The following is a 27,360-nucleotide window of genomic DNA, read 5'->3' on the forward strand; positions in this document are numbered from 1 at the left end:
AAGCGTAAGGTTTTCTTTGTCTTCGCTTCCATATTCCTTCAATCATGTGTCCATGATGATCTTGCACAATCCCCATGTCTCCGCCGTTAATTCTACACCATAGTAGACTAAATGGTCTGCGAGGCCGTTGCTAGTTACCAATCTGCAGGAACACACTCTGATGAGTCATCCATAAATATTTCCAGTAATGAAGAACAGGCATTCTTTAGAACAAGCTGGTCTATCACATGAGCTATTGCACCTAGCATGATAAATCCACAAATTAATTGCTTGTAACAGGTAGCTACGACTGAAACTACCTCCTTACCTGCTGCACATTGGATCTTTCTCTAGAGCGATCACAAACTTTCTCGACCTGATAAACCAAACTACCAAATCCTATATTGTACAGCCACGCCTACAAAAAAAGAAGGATTCAAATCACATGTGAACATTGACATAGAAAAGATTAAGATTATCACCATACAAGCAGGTGGAATCAAATTATTTTCACATTATCTCACATCAATATGCTTATCCATGGCTGTCATTGAGCTAATCGACAATAATTATAGGCATTAGTAGACATGCATAATTTAAATGAGTAATAATACATTGTAATTGCACAGAACTTAAGACTAGGTGATCAGCCATCATCATCATCATAGAGAGAGAGAGAGAGAGTAAATAATTCACATTATTACGCGTATTAAATTTTGGAATTGGTACGAGAAACTCATGATATAGGAATGAGAAGAATTCCTTAAATATTGTTAAAAAGGTCATGAGTACTACGAATTGCCCTACTTTGTTAAGAAGATAAAATAAACAAAACAGTTAAAATTTATACGCTGAAAAAAGTAAGAGTATGAATATTGTTCGAAAAGATAAGATTTCTCCAGTTTAGATAGGCTGAAATAAATGCAAAGCAAACGTCCTATGCAGTCAGCGACAATTCCCCATAATTTACACGATATTCCGTCAAGATCAAAGTCATAGCACCCTAGGGAAGTGATGGTATATCTTCCATGGAAACCAAGAATAGTACGGAGGCAAATGAGGCACAATATCATGTCCATTACTTATATGTATTGTATTTGGCATGCGGTAGTAAGAAAAAAACATCGCATTGCCAATACAGGGTTGTGCTGATGTCAAAACCTGGACAATCTATGCTTCTTGGTTTACCAGGAAATTAAGCGTCCTTAGTTATATAAGTAAATCAAGCGAGTGCTGGTTTGGAAAAAGCAGCTTCCGCACACGTAATTAGACAGCCAAATTACTTAATAATTTCACAAGATGAAAGAGTACTATGCATCAATAACCATATATTGCATTTCACATACGAAGGTGAAGGATAGAACAGCCATCTCTCTCCATAAGGTTGGAGGTCTAGCGTTAATCTGTCTAGATCCCATCCATAATTTTCCCAAAACCAAACCCCACAGCCACAACAAAACCCACCAAGCCTCACCCCCACAAAAAGGTGTTAATAATATGGAATGGTGGGAATGGGGTGAATTCACAACCAATGCGCATTTAAATGCTTCCACAAGAAGCACTTGGATGTTGGTGAGGTGAGTCATATCCTGCCAAAAACACAAACAAAAAATTCCAGGTTCGTGGTGAAATTGCCCCTTGAACCTCAAAACTTAGTCATAAATAGCAAAGGAGAAACTAAATGTTAAAAAGGGCCATAACGCATGCAAAGGGTCACGACCCATGGGCATGACGTCACAATCAGCTCCGAACAATTTTCAGCAAGAAACCAGCAAACAAAAATGACATTTTAAACCATCCAAATGTCCAGACAAGACGTAACTTATGATCCTATTGTAGGCCACATGAATGTCCGTATAATTTGAGTCCAATCCAAAGTTTGACCATAAAAAATCACAGCTTGACATGGAGAAGAGAATTAATGAGATATGACTTTGGGGTGGGCACCATTTCTAGTACCAGTTCCACAACAAGTGCCTAGAAAACTCTGGACACTCTGTCCAATAAAGCAGAGACAAAAAGCATAACTTAGACATTTTAGAATTGGCTCTAGCCTACAACATATTTGGCTTGTATTCGGACTGAAAAGGAGCTGCTTCTTTTGGATAGAAAGAGACAGATAGAAACAACACACAGAACACAGATTTAGGATCAATATATTCTAGTTTAAAATGCATTAACCCTTCAAGATTACACGACATAGATTTGAGCTTCAAGTGCTTGCAAAAGCTATATAGCCAGACCATAAACATATCAATATTCCCATAAAGTTTCCAGCAAGTAAACTTTGTAATGATTAGTTGGAAGTCTTTATCCACTATATATGGGTATTTAGTCAACTTGAAGCTACATGGCTTAACGTGTAAGATAATTCACACAACTAAAAACGTAGACCCTAGGTGGTTCAGGTAAAGGGATGTTTGCAACCCATTTTGCTTGTGTTTTGTCTATGGGTCCATTTACCAAAAAAGACAAAAAAAAAGAGAAAGAAAGAAAAAAACAAGATGCTGATCAATTGTAAATATAAATATGAAGCCATGGAAAGTTCAAGGTATCCAGAGTTTAAACTCTTCAAGGCAGAGTCGGCAGGGAATTCCAAGTAATTCTTAAAAGACCAAAACTGAAAAAATGGAAGAACACAATAGAGAAGAACCAATATCTGAACCACGACAATTTTTTAACTGTGTTACCACAAGATCAAATCAGCAAAAGGATGCCATATCCCCTCCCATAGAATGACCTATCACCATGATGTTGATGTCTCTATATAAATCCTTGGCTCTTTTAATAGCATCCAAAGTACCAGGTTGAATTGTTGTATTGTGATAAGCATAGTAAATCCATGATGAACGTAAGCAAAGACAACAGAATAAGAATGTAATTCATTCCAAATTGGAAGTATCCACAACTTATCATCTCTAGAACTCACCATGGCACCACGCATGCCAGGGTAGTTTATGTCAAGCTGTTTCCAATAGAGATCTTCAACCCAATTCTATATGCTGTAGACATAAATAGAAGTAATCACTAAATGAAAAGCTCAAACAACTTTTCCAAGAACAAAATTAGTGAAGTGTGTGATCTCCTCATGACAAAATCTAAAATTACAAGCACATAACATTCACGTCTTGATGGAAATGATTCACTGTTTTCCCTTCTTATGGACAGCAGACCCATGTATTTTGTGTACACATTCACTGGAGGCTACTCTTCTTAGCTTAAATTTTCATGAAATCCTTCACACGTCAATGTAAGATGAATAATTGCTAAAGTTAAAATGCATACCTATGTTCTTGAGTACCTTTGAAAGCTATAACTGCAGCAATAAGGTCCTGGGCTATATATATATGAAATAAAGACAAAAAATTAGATGAAATTCAAACATAAAGGCATCATAAGCATTGCAAATTGGTCGCCACTGCGACACGAATTATATACATGTAAGTAATGCTAGACGTCAACTATCAGTTCAATGACTTCGAACCCCTAATTTCATATCCAAAGGCATTAATAACTAGTTAGAGGCTAATAAGGGAAGGCAACATATGCCCACAAAATCTCATCTCAAGAATTGGCCATTTAGTACAGAGGACCCATTCTTTACGCAACCTTAGCAACAATGTCATATCAAAACGTAGTCAAATTACCTTTTTTTCCATCACAACTAGGACACATCCAACTAAAAAGTTATGTATTGAAATGGTGAAACCCAAAGGGTAATAACAACAAGCTCTAGGTAAATGTGAAAATCTTTATAATGGACACTTACAGCAGATGCATACTCCACCACCATCGTAGCAAGAGTGTGATTGTAAATAGCTGTATGAGCCTTGGACCTCACTTTAAGTTCTGCATTTACCAGTTGAGAAAAATTCATATTGAAAATGCAGTCACAAGCTCATTCAATTACAAGCAAAGAAGCAAGGCTGTTATGTGTCTAGCAAACTATTTTGACATCATGTGGGAGGAAGCTTCAAGGAAACATCAACTCAAAACAACATTTCAGTAAATTTCTACCCTTCCTCCTTTGTGAACTTAAAGAACTATATATCAATGCGATGAAAGGCGAATAAGTAAACAACATAAGGCTCCTCTTTCCCATAAAGCTACTCTGCTGTAATCTACAAGCTACGGTCCATTACTCAACAAGAGAAAAGCTGAATAGCCAATAGTCGATCGCTGTGCAATACTCGAAAAATTTTATCCCCAAAGTAGAAACAGCAAGATGAAATCTGTATCGAACAAATATAAGGAAATTCAATCGATCTGACCATATTCCAGTGGTAGCGTTGATCCAGACTTGGTAATCCAAGAGCTTTACAAATCCAACCAAATACAACACGATGCTCAGTCAATCACATGCTTTGAAAACATCCAAATCTACACCAGAGGGATCATTCAACTATAGTTTGCCCCCATTCAATCAAGCACCACAGCTCCACAACACGGTCAACGATTCCCCCAAACCTTGAAATGCTTAATCAGCCAAATCCACTACACAAATCTCACTTCCCCAGGCTCAAAACTGACGTACTCGATACAAGAGCCTGTCTATATGAACCTTATCGCAATCTAGACTCCCAATCCAAATCAAGTCGGAGGATCACAACCATAACTGATTACATGAACACGAGTTGCAATGTAAGTATTATCAGAATCACCATCACCCTCAACCATGATCAATTCAACTCCACATTATTCTGCAAGAGGGACGGATCGAACAACGTCATCGAAGGAAGGAAAAAGAAATGATAACACGCAACAAAAGAAATTCCAATCTCCGCAACCTTTCCATATACGCAAGACGATCACGCGCAATCAAATGGCGCGATCGCCCGGCGAGATGGAGAGGTCGGTTGCGGTCTTTGTATCTGTATTGCTCGAATTCAAACCTCGAATCCTGGTCTTCGCGGCGTTCGTGGACTCTCTAGCGATTTTCACGACAAATGGCGACAAATGGCGATCGAAAGCTACGGCGACTTGGCGGGAAAGGAGGGCGAGGATGACAAGTTTACCGATTTTCCTGATTTGCTCTCGGGCGCTTGTTCTGTTGGCGGGTATATTCGGTGTCATGTCTAGTGATTTTGTGGTTTATGTGAGGGCAATGAAGGAAGTTTTGCTAAAATGAGACGTGCTCCTGGACCAATTTGCGTTCTCTCTGTCTCTCTTCTTTTGGCGCTTCCTTTGATGTCTTTCAAATGAGCACTTTGACTCAGCTTGGTTCAGTTAGTGGGTTCGAACTAGAATTATGAAAAATGCACTAAAATTAGAGTCAATATTACCTTTTTTTAATTGATATTCATGGAGGTATATAAAGATGCGGAGTACTCTAATATGATCATAAGCTTATTGAGATAATGTTTTGCAATTCCAAGCTCAAATCTGTCTCATAACTCGAATTATTCAAGACTTTTTTTTTTTGTCAATATTATTCAAACTTGGAAAGAATGCAATTTGACATGTGTGAATCAAGTGGAGATTAATTATGGATTGTGGAACCACAATTCGAGGACATGGCTTATTATGACATATCGATTCTTAAATATTCTTTGAAACTTTATAGAAGTGGATTCAGTAGTTTTTATTTTTTTTAGACAAATGTACATACAATAGTTTTAGCTGAGTCGTTTTATCTAAAATTTACAAAATATTTATAGCGCAAATACGATTGGACTGATCACCATATTATAAAATGATACCATCGCCATCTCATAACTGCTTGATTGATAAATGAGTCATACAATTATAGGGATTGAAAACTTTACTTTATGTGTAAAAGATTATTAAATAAAAGAAAAAGGTCCCTAATCTTTGAGAACAAAGTCATTGGACTTTTTTCACGGGCTATATTCAAAGTAAAAAGAGTTCTGACCTCACGCAACAAAAGTCACGTGACGTCATTTTAAAAATATCAAAGAGTGTGAATGATTTTTATTTTTAAATTACATTTAGCTCGCACAAACAACCCTGCCTCTTGCGGGGCGTGGGAGTCGAAACCCACTCATGAAAATTACACGTCCCACCCCATCCCCCGAGAAGGTGGGATTTGAACCCCTCACCTCCCCCTTCCATGTTGGAAGGGTGGCCACTGGGCCGAATCTGCATAGGAAGTTAAAGAATAAGTTTGGTGGCTCTCACGGATTTATATTCATAGTCAAATGTTTATAAAATCAAAAAAAAAATCAGTACACCAAAAAAAAAAAAGTGCAAGTTAAAGAATAAGTGAAATTCAAGAGAAATTACTGGAAGAGTAAATTAATCAATTTTATAGAAACCAATCTTCAAATCTCTTCCTTTATTGGTAACATGTACGCATCGATCCCTCATTCTCCTTAAGTCAAATTTTATAAGCACAAAACAAAATTATAGATCACTCCTTTTTTTATCAGGCTCATGTGCCGCTCATTCACTTTGAAAGTATATATATATAAAAAAAAAAAAAAACCCAAATTGAACGTGAAAAAGCCGTAATCGCAATCCAACCCCAAGCATGGCAACCCAATGATGAAGGGATCATGCCACCTTCCATTAATTCGCGAGTTCAAATCATGTCGCAAATGAACTTTTAACCACTTAGTATTTCAAGCATTCACAACATTCTATGGAAAGATTTTTAAGCTTTTGGCATATTAGTTATGATGATAGACTCGCACACCTGACGATGGACCGAGTGATTATGGCTAAAATGAGATATTTTATGATGCACATAACACTTTATGTAATGATGAGAATGGATAATTGTATTGATCATCTCTTCCCACATTTTTTAACTTATCAAGAAAAAAAACAATTGCAATCCATTGGGACTCGGGCAGGGAGGCCAAGTTGGACCTCCCCCAATCCTTGGGCCAGTGGGTCCATCCTGCTTGTAAGCCCACATTAGCTTCAATTTCCACGGCAGGAAACGAAAATACATTTCCCTCCACCGGCTGGCGGGAAGTTTTCACATCACCCGCATAAAATGAAAATGGGAAAAAACAACCGCAATAAAAAAACTACTACAAAAATAATAATGATAAAAGTGAAAAACTATTTAAAACAAAATTATGAAAAAACGACTCTGATCGAACGACCCACTCCTCTCTCCTCCTCATCCTCCTCCACTTGCTCAAATCTTCTTTGTTTAATTTTTGTTTGTTTAGATGTTTCAGTGGCTTTGAATTGCTAATTAACTTACCAAGTGAGGTCAAGTCAAGTTATGTAAATTCCAAGTCCATTATCTTGTTAATTTACAATGCGGTGATTTATCTGAAATACCTTATAAATTATTATTTCGTCTTACTAAATTTGAAATCGGTCAATGCCCATGCTTTCTATAGGAGGACGTTAACTTCATTATACTGTATACATTAAAGTAGCCGTTACAATGTGTACGAAAGTATCACACTAATAGCAATGTGAAGAAGACAAATAATCTACATTGGTAAATGCATGTCCAGTTTCTTTTTTTTTTTTAGGTAAAGCACGGCTCTTTATTGGATTCACAAGAGTTGAAGAGAAGGCGTAGCAATTCTTAATTAAATTTAAAAAAAAAATTATAGTTGCGAATGAACTTGGTCTGACATTATCTGATGTTGAGGTAAATATGATATAATGATCCAAACTGTTTAGTTTCAAATAAATAGAAGCGTGGCAAAAAAAATTCCAATTCTAAAAGTATAACATGGAATAGTCTGGCGTTGTTCGCAAGTTCTTATATTTTTCGCCTCTTTCTTTTCTTTTGTAGTAGATAATCCATAAGCATTAACCGAGAGACTAAGGAGCCACTCCTTCAAAAACATTATCTAAAATAAAGAACTTTCATACTTAATATTGGGAGGAGTCAATATCTTTTCCCATATACGTTGACATAAGACTGTACCCACACATTGATTTTGTGTACTTTCTCTTAATAGTATTCTGTATAATAATTAGCACAAAGCATGGATTTTGTCTAACTAGATCACTTTGTGACAAGCAATTTGTTGACACTAACAAGGGATTAAATGCGAAGGATGGCTTATCATGAAATAAACATGATCTTTTCTTTATTTGATTGATCGCCAGGGGGAGAGCTTTGACGTAGATCAAGCAACATAATTTTATTGGGCTTGATGTTTTGAAGTCAATTCAGGCCTTGGCCCAATCAACTCTTTAAACTGGATAGACCGAAGTTCACCTTAATTAGGATGGGGGAAACGAACTTGGTTGGAAGTTCCATGTCTGCTTTTGTTGACTTTGACTTTGAATGAATCCGCCCATTTTTCTAGGGGCAAAAGTCGATTCTCATACCCACAATTTCTGCACCGCGCCGACCAGTGATTTTCCGTGTCAAGAAACGTAAATAATTGTCGACTTTGATGGCCTGGAATGATGCTTCGAGGAAGCATCCTTACTGACTGATTTTGTAGCAAAACTGGCCCACGACTCTTTGCATGTTCAGTCGATCATTTGGCTTCTGAGTTCAAATTCATTTTTGGTACCTCAAGATTATGTGGGAAAAGAATAGAGGTCTTGATAATTAGGCCCACAAATGCATGAAAAGTCTTTCTTTTCCTTCCAAATGTGTATGCGTTAAGGTAGTGGTACCCCACCTGTTTTCTCTTCTTTTTGAAGCCTTTGAGCTATAACGGAGGAAGCTCAATTTCAATTCAAATGGAAGGAGTATAATTTTTAAAAAATCCACAATGAGACTTTTGGACTTTTGATTTACTAAAATAAAAGTTTCATGGAGTGATAATCAAAGCTAAAGCTATCGAAGAAATTTGGTTTTCTTTTGATCTCAAATCGATGAATTTAATACTTCTTAAGAGCCTTTTTTGCCTCATTGAATACTAATAACTTTAATTTGTCAGATTTGGATGTACATCTAAATAGACTTAAAGTATTATTAAGAACTTTAATCTGTCAGATTCGGACGTACATCTAAAAAGACTTAAAGAGCTTGTGAATTCTGGAACGGAGCAGATTTAGACCTTCGGATCTTGCGAGATTTTACTTTTCCTCCTTGGCTGCCCCACCATTTCGTCCGTGTCTTCCTCATCAAATAACAATAGGTTTGTTCAGTCCACATCAGTACCCATCGAAATATGAAGGTCCTTCCTCTTAAAAAAATAAAAAAATAAAATCTGGAGGTCTTGCTGTTGTTGGAGCATTCACATCAATCATGCACTCCCCGGCAACTTCGAGGAGGTCAGCTCGTCAATCACCGGGAACGACCATGGCCATGGGCATGGGGTTAGGGTTTTGGAGGCGTGTGAGCAGAGAGCAGTGACGACGAGGGGAAGATCAAGGATTTGGAGCAAAGGAAGAAACGTGCGAAAGGTCAAGGAAGGATGTGGAAGGAGCTTGTCGTGGAGTTTAAATGAAGTATACCTAGAAAAGAAACTAAACAAAAGGAAAAGATAAAAAAAATCTAACCCTGGGCATGTTGAATATTTTGGCCTCTTCATCCACGTAAAGAGAAATCCGTCATATGCTTTGTTCTCCCCAAAAGAAGTAAGGCCAAAAGTGAAATGCTACGGAGAAGGTGGATGAATGGTGAAGTCTCAAGTGCGTAGCTGAAAAGGCTATAGAGGCAAAAGCAAGAATTTATATTTTTATTCCACTTTTTTTTTTTAAGTTAAAATTGTAGCTCGTTTCTTTTGCAAGAAAGACCGCATAAGTGGATCATCTCTTTTCTTGAACCCTAAAAGTTGCTAAGTCCAGTTTTTTTTTCAAAAGCTTAAACTTTGACTCTAAAAATTGCAGAGTTCATATTTTAAGTTCATCGTTGTCCAAGCAAAACGCCACAACATCCGTCTTGGACCAAATTTGATGAAATGTATTTTTTAGTTACCACACAAATTTCGGATTTTGATGATATAAAAACAATTTGGATAATCCTTACCAGAAAGAAAAAAACAATTTGGATAATTGATATTACGGTAAATATAAAAGTTAGGATTTTTTATGGAACCGCCCACTCGCCATCATCAACTTTGCTGCCCACCCATTGCCATCACAAGCCCTCAACTTCGTGCATCAATCCATCGGCGAGTTAACGCCTCACTCACTCGAGTCTTTTTTCTACGCCTCCGTATCTTTTTCTTTCCGCGTAAAGTTCATAACCTATGTCCATGGAATTCGCGACCGGCAGAGGTCGCTAGCCTCGCACGGCCAAATCTGAGGTTGCATGGGCGCGGTGTCGGGGCTCCACTTAGTTAATTCACTTGATTTTTTTAGTAACGGAGAGAGGCCCTCAGCCCTGTTTATTATTAAAATCAACACCTAAAAAGAAAAAAAGGATAAAAAAATTCCTCGACATGAGGGGCATTTGGGTAATCTTGCAGTAGCAAAAAGACAGGATGTGATTGATAGGGGAGAGAGAGAGGAGCCGAGGGAAAAGGACAAGGGATTGTGATCATGGTGGACGGAACGCAGAAATGTCGGTGGTCACATGACTCACATGGGGTGACTGATGATATCGTGGGCAGTGGAGCAGAAGTCAGTTAATAACAAAAAGATGTTAAATCAATCAGGGCTCACGCGTACCGTTGGATGAGATGGACCCATTACGGAAAATTCACATGAGCCATCTGTGCATGAGCTGCATTCGCACGCGCTGGTGCGCGGGCGGACAAGACCCGCTCCAATAATAGGGAGGAAGTGAAGACTGAAGAGAGCTGTAAATCCAGTCCATATGCCACGTTTGGCAAGGGCAAATTCCGAAATGATGGAATTCCAGCCCACGCGTCCCGATTGAAATTGCCATATTTTCCGAAACTTCTGTCGTATTTTTCAGGTTTGGAGAGCACGAAAAAGGGAAGAGGCGTTTTCCCCAAAATAGCCCCGATTCTTTTTCCCTGACTCTGAGACACACCCCTATCCCGAAAATGACGCCTCAATTATGTAAAAGCAAAGCCGAGAGTGGGTCCCGTACCCCATCACTCCTGTAAATTTGTTGGCAAGTGCCTGGGCATTATTGCCATACAGTGTTGTCGGATAATTTAATGGAAGAAGGAAGACGTGTTAGACACCGTGCGGTCCCGTTTCAGGGTGAAAGCAAACTCTGCAGAGTTAGCCAATCCTGTCCTCTATGTTTAATGACCCGGAGTGATCTCCATTTATAATTCTGACTCCGATTTAGATTTCGCCACGTGCTATGCTAATTTTGCTGCTATACAGTTCGAATTGTTTTCTCCGAGAGAGGATCGAGAGAGATCAATGGAGGAGAGGCAATGATTGGTTTATTCTTATTGGATTGATCGTTATCCAAACCGTAAAAAGCTTATGATATTGTACGTGCCAACTCTTTACGAGCGTCTTTGGTTGGCTAAAGAATGGTGGATAGAAATTGATTATGGCAAATGCAACTAATTTTGGTTTCTGTCAAGTCAATATCACGAAACTTCAGTTGCAAAGCGGCTATTTTTCTATTGTGAAATATATAATTTTTAGTTACCACGACATTTATCTATAAACTTAGAAATACTTCCAAACAAACAATATTTGTTCAAAAACATTTCAATTTTTAAATAATCTAATCAATCGTGTCATCGATCAATAAAAAAAGTTGTTACTGTCTTAATTTAACTAAATGGAAAGTACAAAAGTGTGGTGTGTGTGTGTATATATATAGATCGGCCTTGCATTGAAATACAATCATTAGATTAAAAATTGCATGAGATTGGCTGATGTGATCTTGATACAAACGCCGATGATCCGAGCCTAAGCCCCACTATGCTTCGTTTTAACGTGGCATTAACATTCGCTGCTACTCTTAGAAGGAGAGGGAAAAATAAGACAGAACAGCGCACGGGTGGTGCAAGAAGATTGAAACATCATGGGATTAGAAGGGCAAAGTCAATGTCTATGAAGACTTGGAATACTAATGGTCCATGATAAACTAGCTATGCTCCGAGAAGGAATCACACCGAATGATTCATTTATCTCATACTTTGTGCCTCACAGCAAACTTCCATGAACGTCGAGATTTAATCAAAAAGAAAAAAAAAGTCTCTAGATCACTCTATCAAATCCAACACTGATTTATTGTTCTCTCATTCACCGGCAAAAAAAGGGGAAATTGATTTCCAATTCTCATATTCACCGATAATTTCATCTTGCAATTTCCTCTGGTCAAATACCATCAATTGAAAATTGAAAATTATATAAAAACAAACTCTTAAGGCGTGTTTATCTCAATGATGATTTTTTTGTTACAGGAAATTTTTTTTAGGAAATTCAATTTTATAGAAGGTAAATCAGAAAAAAAAAAAATCGTTTATGTTGAAAACTAGTTGAAAAAATTAATTTTATCGTAATTGGTAATAAGTGAATCCACTAAATGTGGCTTGTATTGTTAAAAGTAATATATAATGACTAATAAACCAGAATCGATATTGTCTTCATTTATTATGCAATCCATTAGCATAACAACGATTGCAAAGAAATTAGGATAGAAATAAGGGAAAATGATTCCTTTTTATCAAGTCATTTCCTCTAAGCTTATTATTTTTAGCTTATGGTAAATGCTTTCCATCGATCGAATAGTTTTACATAATTCAAACATTGAAAGTATGGAAAAAAATTTCAAAAATGATTTTTCATCAAACAAACTGACCTCGACTTAAATAATGAAGGAAGAAGGTGAGAGAGAATTCCATCTTTTGTTTTCTTTTTTTGGGAAGTATTACCCTTTGGAAAAAAAATTGTACAAATGTTTGCAAGCTAACGTTGTTGATGAATCTAGACAAAAAAAAAAAGATGTTGATATATGTCAAATTTGAAGGACAATGGACCATATAATTTATGCCAATAAAGAGATCCAAAGTGAACAATGATATTACTTTATACCCTTTCCTGTCCCGAAAAGGAGAAGAGCATAAGTGAAATGCTAAAAAGAAGGTGGACGAATGTAAGGCCTCAAGCGCGTAGTGGAAAATGACAAAAGAAAAGTAGGAATATACTCCAATCCATTTTACTTCTCTTAAAATAAGTTGAAAAACACTTATCTAAAAGTATTGATTGCTTCGTCAATATTGATCACTAAGTAGATAAAATCAAGAAAATGACGAGGGCGCAAATAAGTGAAATACTTATTATTGGAATTTATGAGATGACTGGCAGTGAAAAGATGATTATTGTCAAAATCATATGCAATTAACTTTCACACGATTTCGGAAATTGTTGCTTTCATCCTGATATTCAAGACTTGTGACTGCAATCAGAACAAAAGGAAAGATGGGAAAACAATATCTCAATGACGATGTTTCACGGACATAATTAGGAAACGAAATTCCTCGAGGCCCGGAAAAAGAAGAGGGCAAAATAGGAAGGAGCAATAATTAATAATTTCTTGCCACCGAAATGCATCCCATGTTTCTGCCTTTTTCCCGCACGGGCTCTTTTGACTAAATCTTGCCGACAACACAAAGGTAGGCTAATTTCAAAGCATGGGCGGGTTAACTTTCCCATGTTAGCGGGACCCACATTTTCTTTTTTCCTTTGCTTTGGTGCTTTATTTCTTTTCATCATCACTTTGCTTTTTCGACAAGATTTTCGTTGGATTCTTGCGGGCCGGTTTCATCATGAATGACGATTGAGGTCCCCGTGAGTTAATTACTTTGATAGTTGATTGATTGGTGGCCACCATTTGATCAATGATTTTTTTGTCAGCAGCATTTGATAAATGATTCCATGACACATTCAATATTTTTCCAGGGACTTATAATGAGAATTTGTAAAATAACATGACTTCACCGTTGTACATGACAGATGTGGATTTTCATTTACTTTTACTTTGAATGAATCCACCCATTTATTTGGGGGCAAAAGTCCATTCTGATCCCAAAATTCTGCACCACATAGTTCAATGATTTTCCAAGTTAAGAAACATACATAATTGTTGACTTCGAGGGGTTGGAGTGAAGCTTCGAGAAATCATCCTTACTGACCCATGTTACAACAAAATTGGCTCACAACTCTATGCATATACACCTTATCCTTTAGGTAGTGGGATCCCACATGTTTCCTCTTCTTCTTAGAGCTTTTGACCTATAATGGAGGAAGCTCAATTTCGATTCAAATGGAAGGAGCCTGATTTTAAAAAAATTCAACAAGACTTTTGGACTTTCATTTTACTATAACAATAGTTTAGTGGAGTGTAATCAAAGTTAAAGCTATCGGAAACAAATTTGGACTTCTTTTGATCTCAATTCAAAGAATCTGATACTTCCATTAGTTTTTTTTTTATTCATCGGCTTGATATGATTAATAACTTCAAATTTTTTTTTTTATATGTTTGAAAAGATTTGAGAATTTATGAATTTCGGAGTGGGAACCTTTTTACACCTTTAAATTTGGTAAGATTTTATTTTTCCTCCCTGGCTCCACCACATGCTTCCTCCATGTTGTCCTCATCAAAGTATCAATCAGTTCGTTTAATCAACAGCTGTACCCTATTGAGGTCTGAAGGCCTTGTTGGTGCTAGTGCATTCACATCGCTCATGCACTGGCCCGCAACTTTGAGGAGGTTAGCTCATCAACTATGAGGGGCATGGGGTTAGGTTAGGATTTTGGAAAATCATGGGATTTGGCGCAAGGAAGAAATGTGCAGTTTTAAGCTTGTCATTGATCAAGCAAACCGCCACATCGGATCTTCAACATCCATCATGGACCAAACTTTGATGGAACGTATATTTTTGGTTATCATACAAGTTTTGGATTTTGATGATACAAAAATAATTTGGATAATTGGCATTGCGACGAATATAAAGGTTAGGAATTTTTAGAGAACCGCCAATTGCTGTCGTCAAATTTGCCGCTAACCCATGACCATCACAAGCTCTCAACTTTGCGCGTCAATCCATTGGCGTGTTAACGCCTTGCCCACTCAAGTCTGTCTTCTACACCTTCGTCTCTTTTTCTTTTCGCATAGAGCTCATAATCTATGTCCATGGAATTCGCAATCGACAAAAGTCGCTAACCTCGCATGGTCACAGATCTGGGTTGCTCGGCCGCCTGTATGGGCCTTGACTTAGTGAGTTCGCTCGATTTTCTAAACAACGGTGAGGGTCCCTTGGCTCTGTTTATCATTAAAATTAATATCCAAAAGGAAAAAGATATATAAATTTCTCGCCATGAGGGCATTTGGGTCTTTTGCCAGTAGCATAAAGACAAATGCAATTGATTTCGAGTGTAGTGAAACAGAGGAAAATGGGGTCGTGATTATGGATGGATGGAGCGGGTGCTGTCAGCGCTCGGTGATCACATGGGGTGCTGTCAACTTTTGTTGACTTGGCTTTGAATGAATTATTTGGGGGCAAAAGTCAATTCTCAATCCAAAATTTCTACACCACATGACCCAGTGATTTTCTGCGTTAAGAAATGTAAATAATTTGTCAACTTTGGCCGGCTGCAGTGATTCCAGAAAGTATCCTTACTGACCAATTTTGCAGTAAAACTGGCCCACAACTCCCTGCATATTCAGCCAAATCTTTGGCTTCCAAGTTCAGCGACCTCCCAGAAAGTCATTAAGGGCGTGCATGGAAACACTCCCAAAAAGTGTTTCCGGCACACTTTGTACGGAAAGTGTCTTTTAACAAAAAAGGAACAGAAACGCGTTTGGTTGCGTTTTGTTCTTTTTGTTTTTGTTTCGGAACAAAATAGGAACAGAAAAAAAACAACAAATTGTTGTTTCTTGTTCCAGAAAACAAAAATGAAGAAACATTTTGGGCGAGCTTCTTCTCTCTCTTCTTCTTCTCTTCTTCTTTTCTTCTTTTTTTCTTCTTTTCTCTTTCGCCGGTCGCCGGCCTCGGCCATGGCCGGCGACCGGCCGTCGAGGCTCGGCCTCGCTCAGATCCGGCGAGGCCGAGCGTCGCCGGCCCCCGGCGAGGCTCGGCGTCGCCGGCGCGGGCGAGGCCAAGCGTCGCCGGCCCCGGCGAGGCTCGGGCTCGCCGGATCTGGGCGAGCTCGAGCTCGCCCAGCCATGGCGAGGCTCGGGCTCGCCGGATCTGGGCGAGCCCGAGCTCGCCCAGCCATGGCGAGGCTCGGGCTCGCCGGATCTGGGCGAGCCCGAGCTCGCCCAGCCAAGGCGAGGCTCGGCCTCGCCCGCGCCGGCGACGCCGAGCCTCGCCATGGCTGGGCGAGCTCGGGCTCGCCCAGATCCGGCGAGCCCGAGCCTCGCCATGGCTGGGCGAGCTCGAGCTCGCCCAGATCCGGCGAGCCCGAGCCTCGCCGGGGGCCGGCGACGCTCGGCCTCGCCGGATCTGGGCGAGGCCGAGCTCGCCCAGCCAAGGCGAGGCCGAGCCTCGCCCAACCACGGCGAGCCTCCGCCTCGCCGAGGGCCGGCGAGCCTCGCCGTGGCTGGGCGAGGCTGCCGGCCCCGTCGGCCGGTCGCCGGAGGCCGGTGACCGGCCGAAAAAAGGAAAAAATAAAAAGAAAGGAAAAAATAAAAAATAAAATAAAAATGTTTAAAAAATTAAAAGAAACAAAAAAAGAATAAAATTTACCAAACGTGTTTCTGTTCATTTTTATTCTTGACCAAACGTTACCAAACGCGTTCTTTTGTTTCAAAAATCGTTAACAAACACTTTTTTTGTTTCGTTAGAACAAAAAAGAAACAAAACGTTACCATTCGCACCCTAAGAAAATCTTCCCTTCTAATAGTTTTGTGGTGAAGGAACAAAGATCTTGATAATTAAGGCCCGCCTTTGTACGAAAAGTCGTTCTTTTCCTTTCAAAAAGAAGAGGAGTTTAGGCAATGGATCCCACCTATATTCTCTTCTTCCCCGAGCTTTTGAGCTAACAGATGAAACTTAATTTTGATTTGGATGGAAGGAGTCTAATTTTAAAAGAATCTGCAACAAGACTTTTGGAATTTCGTTTTTACTAAAACAAAATTTTAGTGGAGTATAATCAAAGCTAAAGTTATGGGAAAACAAATTTGATACTTCCAAGAGTCTTTTTTAACTCATTGAGTTATTGTGATTAATAACTTTAATCTTAATTTTTTTGTCACGCTTGGATTTATGCCTGAAAAGATTTAAGAATTTATGAATTTCAAAATGGAACAATTTTACACCTCCAAATCTAGCAAGATTTTGTCTTCTATCGTAACACATGAAATGTTTAGTTATCACGAAATTGATTTAGAAAATAGAAAAATACTTGCAACAAACGTAATAAATACTTTGGCCAATCATGTCACCAATCAACAAAGAAGTTGATATTGTATGATTTAACTAAATGGAATTGGAATGTGTTGCATATATATAGTCTTGTGTTGCATCGAAATACAATTACTATATTAAGAATTGCCTGGTCGATATGATCTTGAGAGAAAAGAATCAGAATGGCATGCGGGGCGGTGCGAGAAGACTGAAACCAATGATTGACCCAAGTCAAAGTCTACAAAGACTTGGACTACCAACAGTCCATGATGGACTAGCTTGCTCAAGAAGGAATCACACCAATGGTTGACCCAAGTCGACGAAGACTTGGACTACCAAAGGCACACGCTAAAGCATTGGCGGGACTTCCTTTCCACATTAGGATGTCCCCATCTTTTTTTTCCTTTGCTTTTATTGCTTTATTTATTTTCATTACCACTTTGCTTTCTAACAAAAATTTCCCCTGGATTCTTCGAGGCGGTTTCGCCGTGAATGACTATTGAGGTTCCCGATGGGTTACTTACTATGAGAATTTAGTGAAATAATATGCATTCAACGTTTCACATAACAAATGACATTTTAATTACAAGTTCTATCAATATGTAGATTTTTTTTAATATTGTTAAAAATATGTGCACTTTTACTCGATAAGCACGAGCTCTTCATCGTTTGAAGTTTAACCAATAAATCTAGGTTATCTACAAGTAATTTAAATAAGTATACTAGAATCGATACATTAAGTGACATGATCAAATAATGTTTGAAGTTTAACCAATAAATCTAGGTTATCTACAAGTAATTTAAATAAGTATACTAGAATCGATACATTAAGTGACATGATCAAATAATGATTTACCAAGAGTGTTTTTGGACTCATCAAGTCATCGTAAGTAATAACTTTTTTTTGGTCACCCTCAAATTTATGCCTGAAAAGATTTAAGAACTTATGAATTTCGAAATGGACATCTTTACACCTCCAGATCTAGTGAGATTTTGTTTTCTATTGTGAAACATGGAATGTTTAATTACCACAAAATAAAAAAATACTTGCAAACAAACATCGTCTGCTGAAAAATACTTTGATTTTTAAATAATCTAGCTAACCGTATCATCAATCAATAAACAAGTTGATACCGTCTAATTTAATTAAATGAAAAGTACGAAAGTGTCGTATACATGTGATTTTCGTTGCATCGAAATATAATCATTAGATTATGAATTGCATGAGATTGGTCGATGTGATTTTGATACGGACGCCAACAATCTAAATCCTAAGCTCCCTGTGCCTCGTTTTAACGCGGCATTAACATTAGCTACCTTTCTCAGAAAGAGAGAAAAACATAAGACGGAACGGCGTACGGTTGATGCAAGAAGACTGGAACATCACGGGATTAGAGGGGTGTCAAAAGTCTACGAAGACTTGGACTACCAACAGTCCATTACGAACCAGCTTTGCTCCAAGAAGAAATCACACCCATGATTCATTCATTTGGTAACTTTGTCCCTCAAAGTCATACTTCCATAAACATAGGGATTTTATCAAAAAGAAGGAAAAAAAATGTCACTAAATCACTTTGTAAAATCCAACAATGACTCATCGTTCTCCCATTCACCCGCAAAATTTATATGGTAACAAATTGATCTCCAATTCTCATATTCATCGATAATTTCATCACACCATTTCCTCCAATCATATGCTGTCATACGAAAAAAAAATCTTACGATATCTTTATCTCACAAAGAATTTTTCCGTCTCGGGAAAATGCTTTTAGGAAATTAAATTTCAGATAAAGGGAATCAAAAGAATTTGATTGCTTTGAAAACAAGTTTTTTTAAAAAAAAAAAAAAACTGATTTTATCATAATTGGTAATAAGTGAATCTACTAAATGCGGCTTGTATCGTTAAAAGTAACACAGAATGACTAATAAATTGGAATTGATTTCGTCTTTGTTTATTCTATAATCCATCAAAATAACAACGATTACAAAGAAATTAAGATAGAAATTTTGAAACCATACTTGTAAAATATAGATATGATCGTGCTTTGTGAATGCTGAGAATTTGAGAATTAATAAAGTATATTCATCTCACTTCGAAGGGTAGCAAGAAAATGAGGGTAACGATTCCTTCTTGCAATTCGTTTTTCTATAAGCTTATTGTTTGTAGGATTAATACAACGAAAAATCTCAAATTAGTACACCCTTGATAACACAAAAAATCTCAAACTCACATATTTGTGACAAATTTAATATCTTTTAGTTTTTGTTATATTGAGTTAAGACTATGAAAAAATACAAACTAGTGCACATGTAACAAATAGAGAGCAAAACCCCAAACTAATACATCCATCAATTGTCAAAATTTGATGTATGCTTTTGTTGACTTGACTTTGAATGAATTCGCCATTTATTTGGGGGGCAAAAGTTGATTCTAATCCCAAAATTTCTGCACCACAAAGTCCACTGATTTTCCGCATTAAGAAACGTAAATAAGTATCAACTTTGGCGGGCTAGAGCAATGCTTCAGGGAATCATCCTTATCGACCAAATTTTGCAACAAAACTGGCCCACGACTCTCTCTAAATAATTCACCTAGTCCTGTGGCTTCCAAATTCAATGACCTACCCAAAAGTCATTCAAAAAGATCTTTCCTTTTCATTTCCTTAATATTTCTATGGTGAAGGAACAAAGGTCTTTGTTAAGGCTTGCATCTAACACGAAAAGTCTCTCTTTTATTTAAAAAAGTAGAAGCAGCGGGATCCCACATGTTTTCTCTTCTTCGTGAAGCTTTTGAGCTATAATGGAGGAAACTCAATTTCAATTTGAATGGAAGGAGTATGATTATAAAAATACCCGCAACAAAACTTTTGGACTTTTGTTTTACTAAAACAAACAAAACTTTTGGACTTTTGTTTTACTAAAATAAAAGTTTAGTGGAGTAATAATCAAAGCTAAAGCTATCGTAGAACAAATTTGATCTTCCATTGGTCTCGAATCAATGAATTTGATATTTTTCAAGAGTATTTTTTGACTCATCGAGTCAAGTGATTAATAACTTCAATCATAAATTTTCTTTTTGTCAAATTCGGATGTATGTCTAAAAAGACTTTAGAGCTTATGAATTCCGAAATGGAACAGCTTCACATCTAGCGTGATTTCACTTTTCCTCCTTGGCTGCCCCACCATGTGCTTCCTTCATGTCGTCCTTATCAAATACCAATCGTTTAATCGACGTCCGTACCCATCGAAAATTGAAGGTCTTGCTGGTGTTGGAGCATTCACATCAATCATGCACTCCCTGCCAACTTTGAGGGCGTTAGCTGGTCAATTACGAGGAATGACCATGGCCATGGGGCTAGGGTTTTGGAGGCGTGAGCAGAGAGCAATGACAACAAGGGAAGATCGAGGATTTGGAGTAAAGGAAGAAACGTGCAAAGGTCAAGGAAGGATGTGGAAGGAGTTGCCGTGGAGTTTAAACGAAGTTTACCTAGAAAAGAAACTATATAAAAGGAAAAGATAAAAAAAATTCTAAACCTGATCGTGTTGAATATTTTGGTCTCTTCATCCAAATAAAGAGAGATCCATCATAGGCTTTCTTCTCCCGAAAAGGAGTGAGACCAAAAGTGAAATGCTAAAATCAAGGGGGAAGAATGGTAAAGTCTCGAGCGCGAAGCGGAAAAGGATAAAAGCAAAGCAATAATTTATATTTCCATTCCACTTTTCTTTTGAAGTTAAAATTGTAGCTTGTTCCTTTTGCAAGAAAGACCGTGCACAGGATTATCTCACTTCTTGAACCCTAAAAGTTGCTAAGTCCAGTTTCCTGAACCCTAAAAATTGCTAAGTTCAGATTTTTAAGTGCATCGTTGTTCAAGTAAAATACCACGTCAAATTCTCAACATCCATCTTGGACCAAACTTTCATGGAATGTATTGTCTGGTTACCCTATAAATTTTGGATTTTGATGATATAAATATAGTGGGAATAATTGATATTGTGGTAAATATAAAGGTTGGGATGGAACTGCCCACTTGCTGTTGTCGAATTTCCCGTGCGCTCATTGCTATCACAAGCCCTCAACTTTGCGTGTCAATCCATCGGCAAGTTAACGCTTACCCGCTTGAGTCTGTCCTCTACACTTTCGTCTCTTTTTTTCTTTCCGCGTAGAGCTCATATCCTATGTCCAAGAAATTCGCGACCAGCAGAGGTCGCCAGCCTCGCACGGGTACCCGTGTGGCTGCATGCTCGCGGCGTTGGGGCTTTGACTTAATTAATTCGCTTGATTTTTTTGGGAATGGAGAGAGCCACTCGGCCCCGTTTATCATTAAAATCAATATCAGAAAAAAAAAGGATAAATAAATTCCTCGCCAAGGGGGGCATTTGGGTATTTTGGCGGCAGCAAAAAGACAGAATGCAATTGATAGGGGAGAGAGGGGAGCAGAGGAAAAGGACGTGTCGTGATCATGGTGCGCGTTCTGTCAGCTGTCGGTGGTCACATTGGGGGAGTGATGATATCGTGTGCAGTAGTGAAGCCAGGCTGCTGATAAAAAAGTTCTCCTTCTCATCTCTGGAGAGGCAATTGTGATGTGGTACGGGGATTACTCCTAGAAACAAAGATGTTCTCCATGCTTCCGAATTTGATTGCAGTACTAACTTAACGGCATTAATCCCAATCAAACTCTTCAACTTCTATTGGCAGACCGTGTAATCATCTGCTGGGAGCCAGAAACTTGAAAGACTAGTGAGGGAAGTCATTGCCTTTTGATGGAATAGTTAAATCTATTGGAACTCGATGTGAAGTTTTAGTAGAATGGTTTGCCTTTTTTTTTTTTTTTTTTTCTCTCTCCAAGAAATTATTAGAACTAGATACAAGGATTCATTTTGCAATCTGGGGCATCATATGCAGAATTTTTGAAAACCATGTACCTAAGAAAATAACTACCATCACTGCCACAATTAGAATTTGAAATCCAAGTTAAGGATGCGCTCATTTCGAGGAAATGAGTGATTTGAAATATAATTTTTGAAAGATGATCATTTATACCGTTTGAAAAAATTATTCATTGAAAAATATTTCTATTGTCAATAACAATTTATGCCTAACTATTTTCGTAGGCGATGAAAATTTTTTTCCATCCATTTATTTTTCTGAATCATATAAGCGATCATTTTTTGAAAAATATTTTACAAATCACTCATTTTCCTTAAAACGAACGCACCTTGAGTTTGGAAAAATTTCATTATGGACTCTCGATGGTAAATTGATTAATATTCTATCTTGTAATATGAGAAACGACCTAATTTTTTTATGACATGTTCATGTATTCCACATCTCTTGTTTATGGAATTCATATACTCTTTATATACATCTGGTCTTTATCCACTTATTGGCTTAGTATTCTGAATTGATATGATAGTAGAGTTGATATAATACCAAAGTTAAGTTATGCTCCAGTGTATTTCGCTTGTGCAACCCCCTCTGTCAAATTCTACATGTTATTATTATTATTATTATTATTATTATTATTATTATTATTATTATTATTATATGGCGAAAAGGTTTAGAGTAGGCAAGGATTTGCACAAAAGTGTGAAGAGCGAGCTGCACCTCCAAAAACATCATCTGAAACACTTATTAGTTGAGATCCAAGAGATGTCAATATTTTGTTAATTATCCTAGTCATTGAAGAGGCTTCACCAAACTTTTGCGAGTCATTGAAGCGGAATCCGAGTTTGATTGGTGAGAATAAATCGGAGTCCCGTGCTTTTCTGGATAATGAAGAAGCTCGAAGAGCACATATTTGGAAGTGGAAGTATCAAATGGAAGTTGCTTGATGTATATGCAGTACCAAGGCTTATTTCGAAAAGTCTCGTCCATCAACATTTGTTAGAATTGCCCAAGAGCACGTTTCCAGTGAAACCATTGAAAGCTTGAAAACTAAATTAAAATCTGAATATAAATTATAATCTCAACCGAGAGGTAATTTTATTGGTCAGCGGAAATAGAACTGGGAGATGGAAGTTAAATGAAAACTCCATTACTCATAAAGAAAGTGGGGTAGCCTTTGATACGTTTTCAAAATATAATTTTTAAGGAAATACATTCGTAAAACTTATATTAAATTTATTATAGTTATAAAATTAGATTTGATTAATAATTAAAGTTGGGATTTGAAATTCGCATCAGTGGAATTTGGATGCTATAGAAAAACTCAAATTAAAATAATCTCGGTTAGAAATGGCGAGCAAAGTATAAAATGTGTTAAGATAAAGTAAAACGATAGTCTAATTTGAAAATTAGAAATTTGTCCTCAAACTAGTAATGGACAATCTTTTAGAGAATTTATGTCAATAAGAGAAAGCAAAGGTCCGTACGTCTTCAATGACTTACATTGACCAAATGCAGTATGATGATATAATTTGCACACTTTTGTGCTTTTGTTCGAAACTATATATATTCAATTTAGTGTTCTCTATAAGCAATTGAATAAATCGGTAGACATTAAATAAGATAAAAAGGAGGACATTTGATATAGCTTATTTTAGTAACAACACTGGCAATTAAATCAGCATAATCAGATCCATATATCAGAATCATCACAGTTAAAGTAGAGAAAATAGTTGCAACGAGGCATGTCATGTAGCTATTGTGATTTTGCACGGGTTTGCTAGACCCACTTGGTGTAGCGAGATTGTGAACTGTCTACTTGAATATATCATGCATTTTAAGACAGGCTATATGCGATGTGAACAAATGTTTTAAAAAAAAAATGCCAAATGATGTTGATCAAGGACTTTCCTAATATTTTAATTAATGACATGGGAGGCTCTCAACAACCGCGATTAGAATAGCAAAGAAATCAAGGAAGCATCTTGGAATTGCCTGATGAACCTTATTTTATACTTTAGGTGTCGATAACTTGAAAGAATCCCTCCATATTATTTCACTAATGAACCTTATATTATGCATTGGGTGTTAAAAAGTGACTCCACCAAGTAACATGGAAATCAATCAAAATTTATGCCATAAAATACATGGTCAACTAACTTACTATTTAAAAAAAAAAAAATTAGCCTCTGGCCACGAGGGCATTGGAATAATTTGGCAGCAGCAAAATAGACATCCAGATGATGATGATGATCAACCGATTCCAGAAAATAACGCGGTTTTGGCCTTTTGTGGTGTGCGTGTGCGTGTGAATCAGGCGGAGGATCAACTCACACGACCCCACCCGACGGGGCTGTTTTCCCTAAAATAGCCCCGACTCGACACCCAAACCCCAAAAGTGACACTACAATTATGTACAAGCAAGGACGCGATGCGGGCAAGTGCGCAGGGCATTCATCGCGACACAAACTTGGCCAGAAACTCCACGAAGACAAGGATTATTAAAGTTCGAAGGAATAATAAACGAAAGCACTCTGATTGCTCCCATCTTTTTAATATTTTATTTTAGGCATCGAAACCACTCGATTGCTCCCATCTTTTTAGAATTCCACTAGTTTATCTGGCCACGTTGGCCGTGAATGACCATTGGGGTAGCCAAGAAATGGTTTTGTGCTACTAGTCAAGCCGGTGGGTTAAGTACTTTGATAGTTGATTGATAAATGTTTCTTCTGGCCAGCATTTGATAATTTGTTATTTTGGCCATAAATGATTCAGACCGCAATTTAACATTTTAGAGAGGTTTTTCAATGAGAATTTATAAATTAACATGCTTTCAATGTTTCACATGACATATTTTACTCCATGGCAGTTCTTATTATAATTCCTAGCAAAATGCGGATTTTTTTCAATTTTGTCCAAAAAGATGTGCAATTTTACTTCATAAGCACTCGCTTTCTATCTTTTGGAGTTTGAAAGGATAAATAAGTCTAGTTTATTTACAATTATTGTTAATAAGTATACTTAAGTTCATATATCAAGTGATATGATCGGATTATAATTTAATATTTAGCAAGCGAATAGATAGATTTATGAAAATAGACTATTGCAAGCGTGAAAATCCGGATGGTTCTCATTTTCTTCTAAAAAAATCATTTTAGGAAAAAGTGAATTATCCAGATCTCTTTACCAAAAAAAAAAAAAAGAATTATCCAGATCTCTTTAACCTAATATTTCAGAGATTATTTGACTTTCCACTTGCTATTAAAAGTGATTTTTTTAATATCATGACCTTCCAACTATATTAAGTCAATTTAAACATCGCAAGATAATGTCCACATCATACAATTGATGAATAAGTTCAATAGATAATTTTAGAGTTTCTGCCTTGGCCCCGTGTCTGAATTATGCCATAACGGCCCTTGTCTTTTAGTTTTGGGTTTATTTCTTTCTCATTTCTTATGCGATGACTATAAGCCCATTGTAACTGTTTCCGGTCAATGAATTACCAATTTATATCTTAGCTTTGTAAGTTTAAATTATTGGGTGCGGTTCTGCTTACCAACTTCAATTGGATAAATCTAACCATTAAAGAAATACTTACCATACTAACACAATGAGGTCTTCTAATCAACACTAGCAACACTTTTTCTTGGGGCCCACAGGAACAAGACCCCCTTTACTTAATACTTCAGGGGAAAAATCTCAAATAGGAATACAAAGTGGCCACATTTTTTCAAAAGAAGACTTGAGTAGAGTCTCAAATAAGACCCCAAAGTAGTCATTTAGTCTCAAAAAATGACCTGACTTGCCGGCTGGCGAACTGATGCATTTTCAACGTGTATTCTAGCAACATGATCTAGGGTATTTTTGTCCAAAAAATATCCTCTTTTCGTTTTCCTTCTCCCATTCATCTTCTTCTTGATCTATTGTCCCTATTCATGGTCTTTTTTGTCAATGTTGAAGATAGGCATTGCCCCAATTCAACAACATTAGAAGTGGGGAAGGGTCAGCGAAGGTCTCGGGACCGGCGAGGGTTGGCCTTGCCTAGGGCCAGCGAGGGCTTGACGCCCATCGTCGGCAGTAGGCGCTAGCAATGGGCGAGGGCTTATAGGCCTTGGCCCGCCCTTACCAATGGCTGGTGAGGTGGGCGAGCCCTTACCGGCCTCGCCGAACTCACTAAGGGCGAAACCACCATGCAATGGCGTCTTCTTCTTCTTCCTCCTCTTTGTCTCCGCTTCCCTTGCATGGAGCAACTTGGACGTGCTCCTGAAGCTTAAAACCGCCTTGGTCGAGCCTCCCTCGCCACTATCAGCGACTAGGTCGACTCCTCCTCCTCCTTCTTGTTGCCACCCTTTTCGCATTGCTCCTTCACTGGAGTCACGTGCGACGCCGACTCGTGGGTCATCTCTCTCAACATCACCTCTGTCGGCCTCTTGGGCTACATCCCACCCGAAATCAGCCTTCTCTGCAACCTCGTCAACCTCACACTCGCCACCAACAACCTCATCAAGACCCTCCTACCAAAGCTCAGTAGGCCCACCTCCCTCCGGTTCCTCAACCTCTTCGGGATCTTCCCCAGCAGAGTCCTGCGGGAGATAACCTAGCTCGAAGAACTCAACTTGGGCAACGACAAGTTCATGGGCCCGTTGTCGCCGGAGGTGGCAGGGCTAAAGAAGCTGAAGTGGCTCAATCTCGCCGGCAATTACTTCACTAACGAGATACTGGAGGTTTGCTCGAAGATGGAGAAGATGAACAGGGAAAAGGAAAACGAAAAGAGAATATTTTTTGGACAAAAATACCCTTATTAAGTCACTGGAAGACGCATTAGAAATGCATTAGTTCACCAGCCAGCGAGTTAGGTCCTTTTTTTGAGACTAAATGATTACTTCGGGTCTTTATTTGAGACGGACTCCACTTCAGGTCTTTTTTTGAGAAAAGGAAGCCACTTCGGGTCCTTATTTGAGATTTTTCCCTACTTTAGGACTCGATCTCATAATATTAAATAGAAGTGAATTTAGAATTATACAACTCAAAACATAAAGATTAACAGAAGATATTTGAACTGAGGTAGATTTTAGAAGCATAGTAATCTAAAAGATTAATTAGGCGATTATCGGCACTATATAAATAAGGAAGTAGCTTTTGCGATTGATGTGGAATCAAACTCTTAAATTTTTAGGGTTGATAGAAGTTCTATTGAAGTTCTAAATGTTATCTTTTTTTTTTATGCCGAGAATCCAGGCCTAGCTCACCTTATAGAAGCACAGCACCTATCAGTACCTCGGGGAGACTGGCCCAGTAACCTACCCCTGGGACACCCACTTAAGTCATGAAACCGCTCTAGGAGTTTCGAACCCCTGACCA

At 37.9% G+C, this 27,360-nt stretch overlaps 1 pseudogene; it reads right to left on the reverse strand.

Moving 5' to 3' along the window:
• LOC104417467 lies at window positions 1–26,357 on the reverse strand (annotated as a pseudogene).
• Between the last annotated feature and the right edge of the window lie 1,003 nt (window positions 26,358–27,360).

This window comes from Eucalyptus grandis, chromosome 8 (assembly GCF_016545825.1).
Source record: "Eucalyptus grandis isolate ANBG69807.140 chromosome 8, ASM1654582v1, whole genome shotgun sequence".
NCBI lineage: Eukaryota > Viridiplantae > Streptophyta > Magnoliopsida > Myrtales > Myrtaceae > Eucalyptus > Eucalyptus grandis.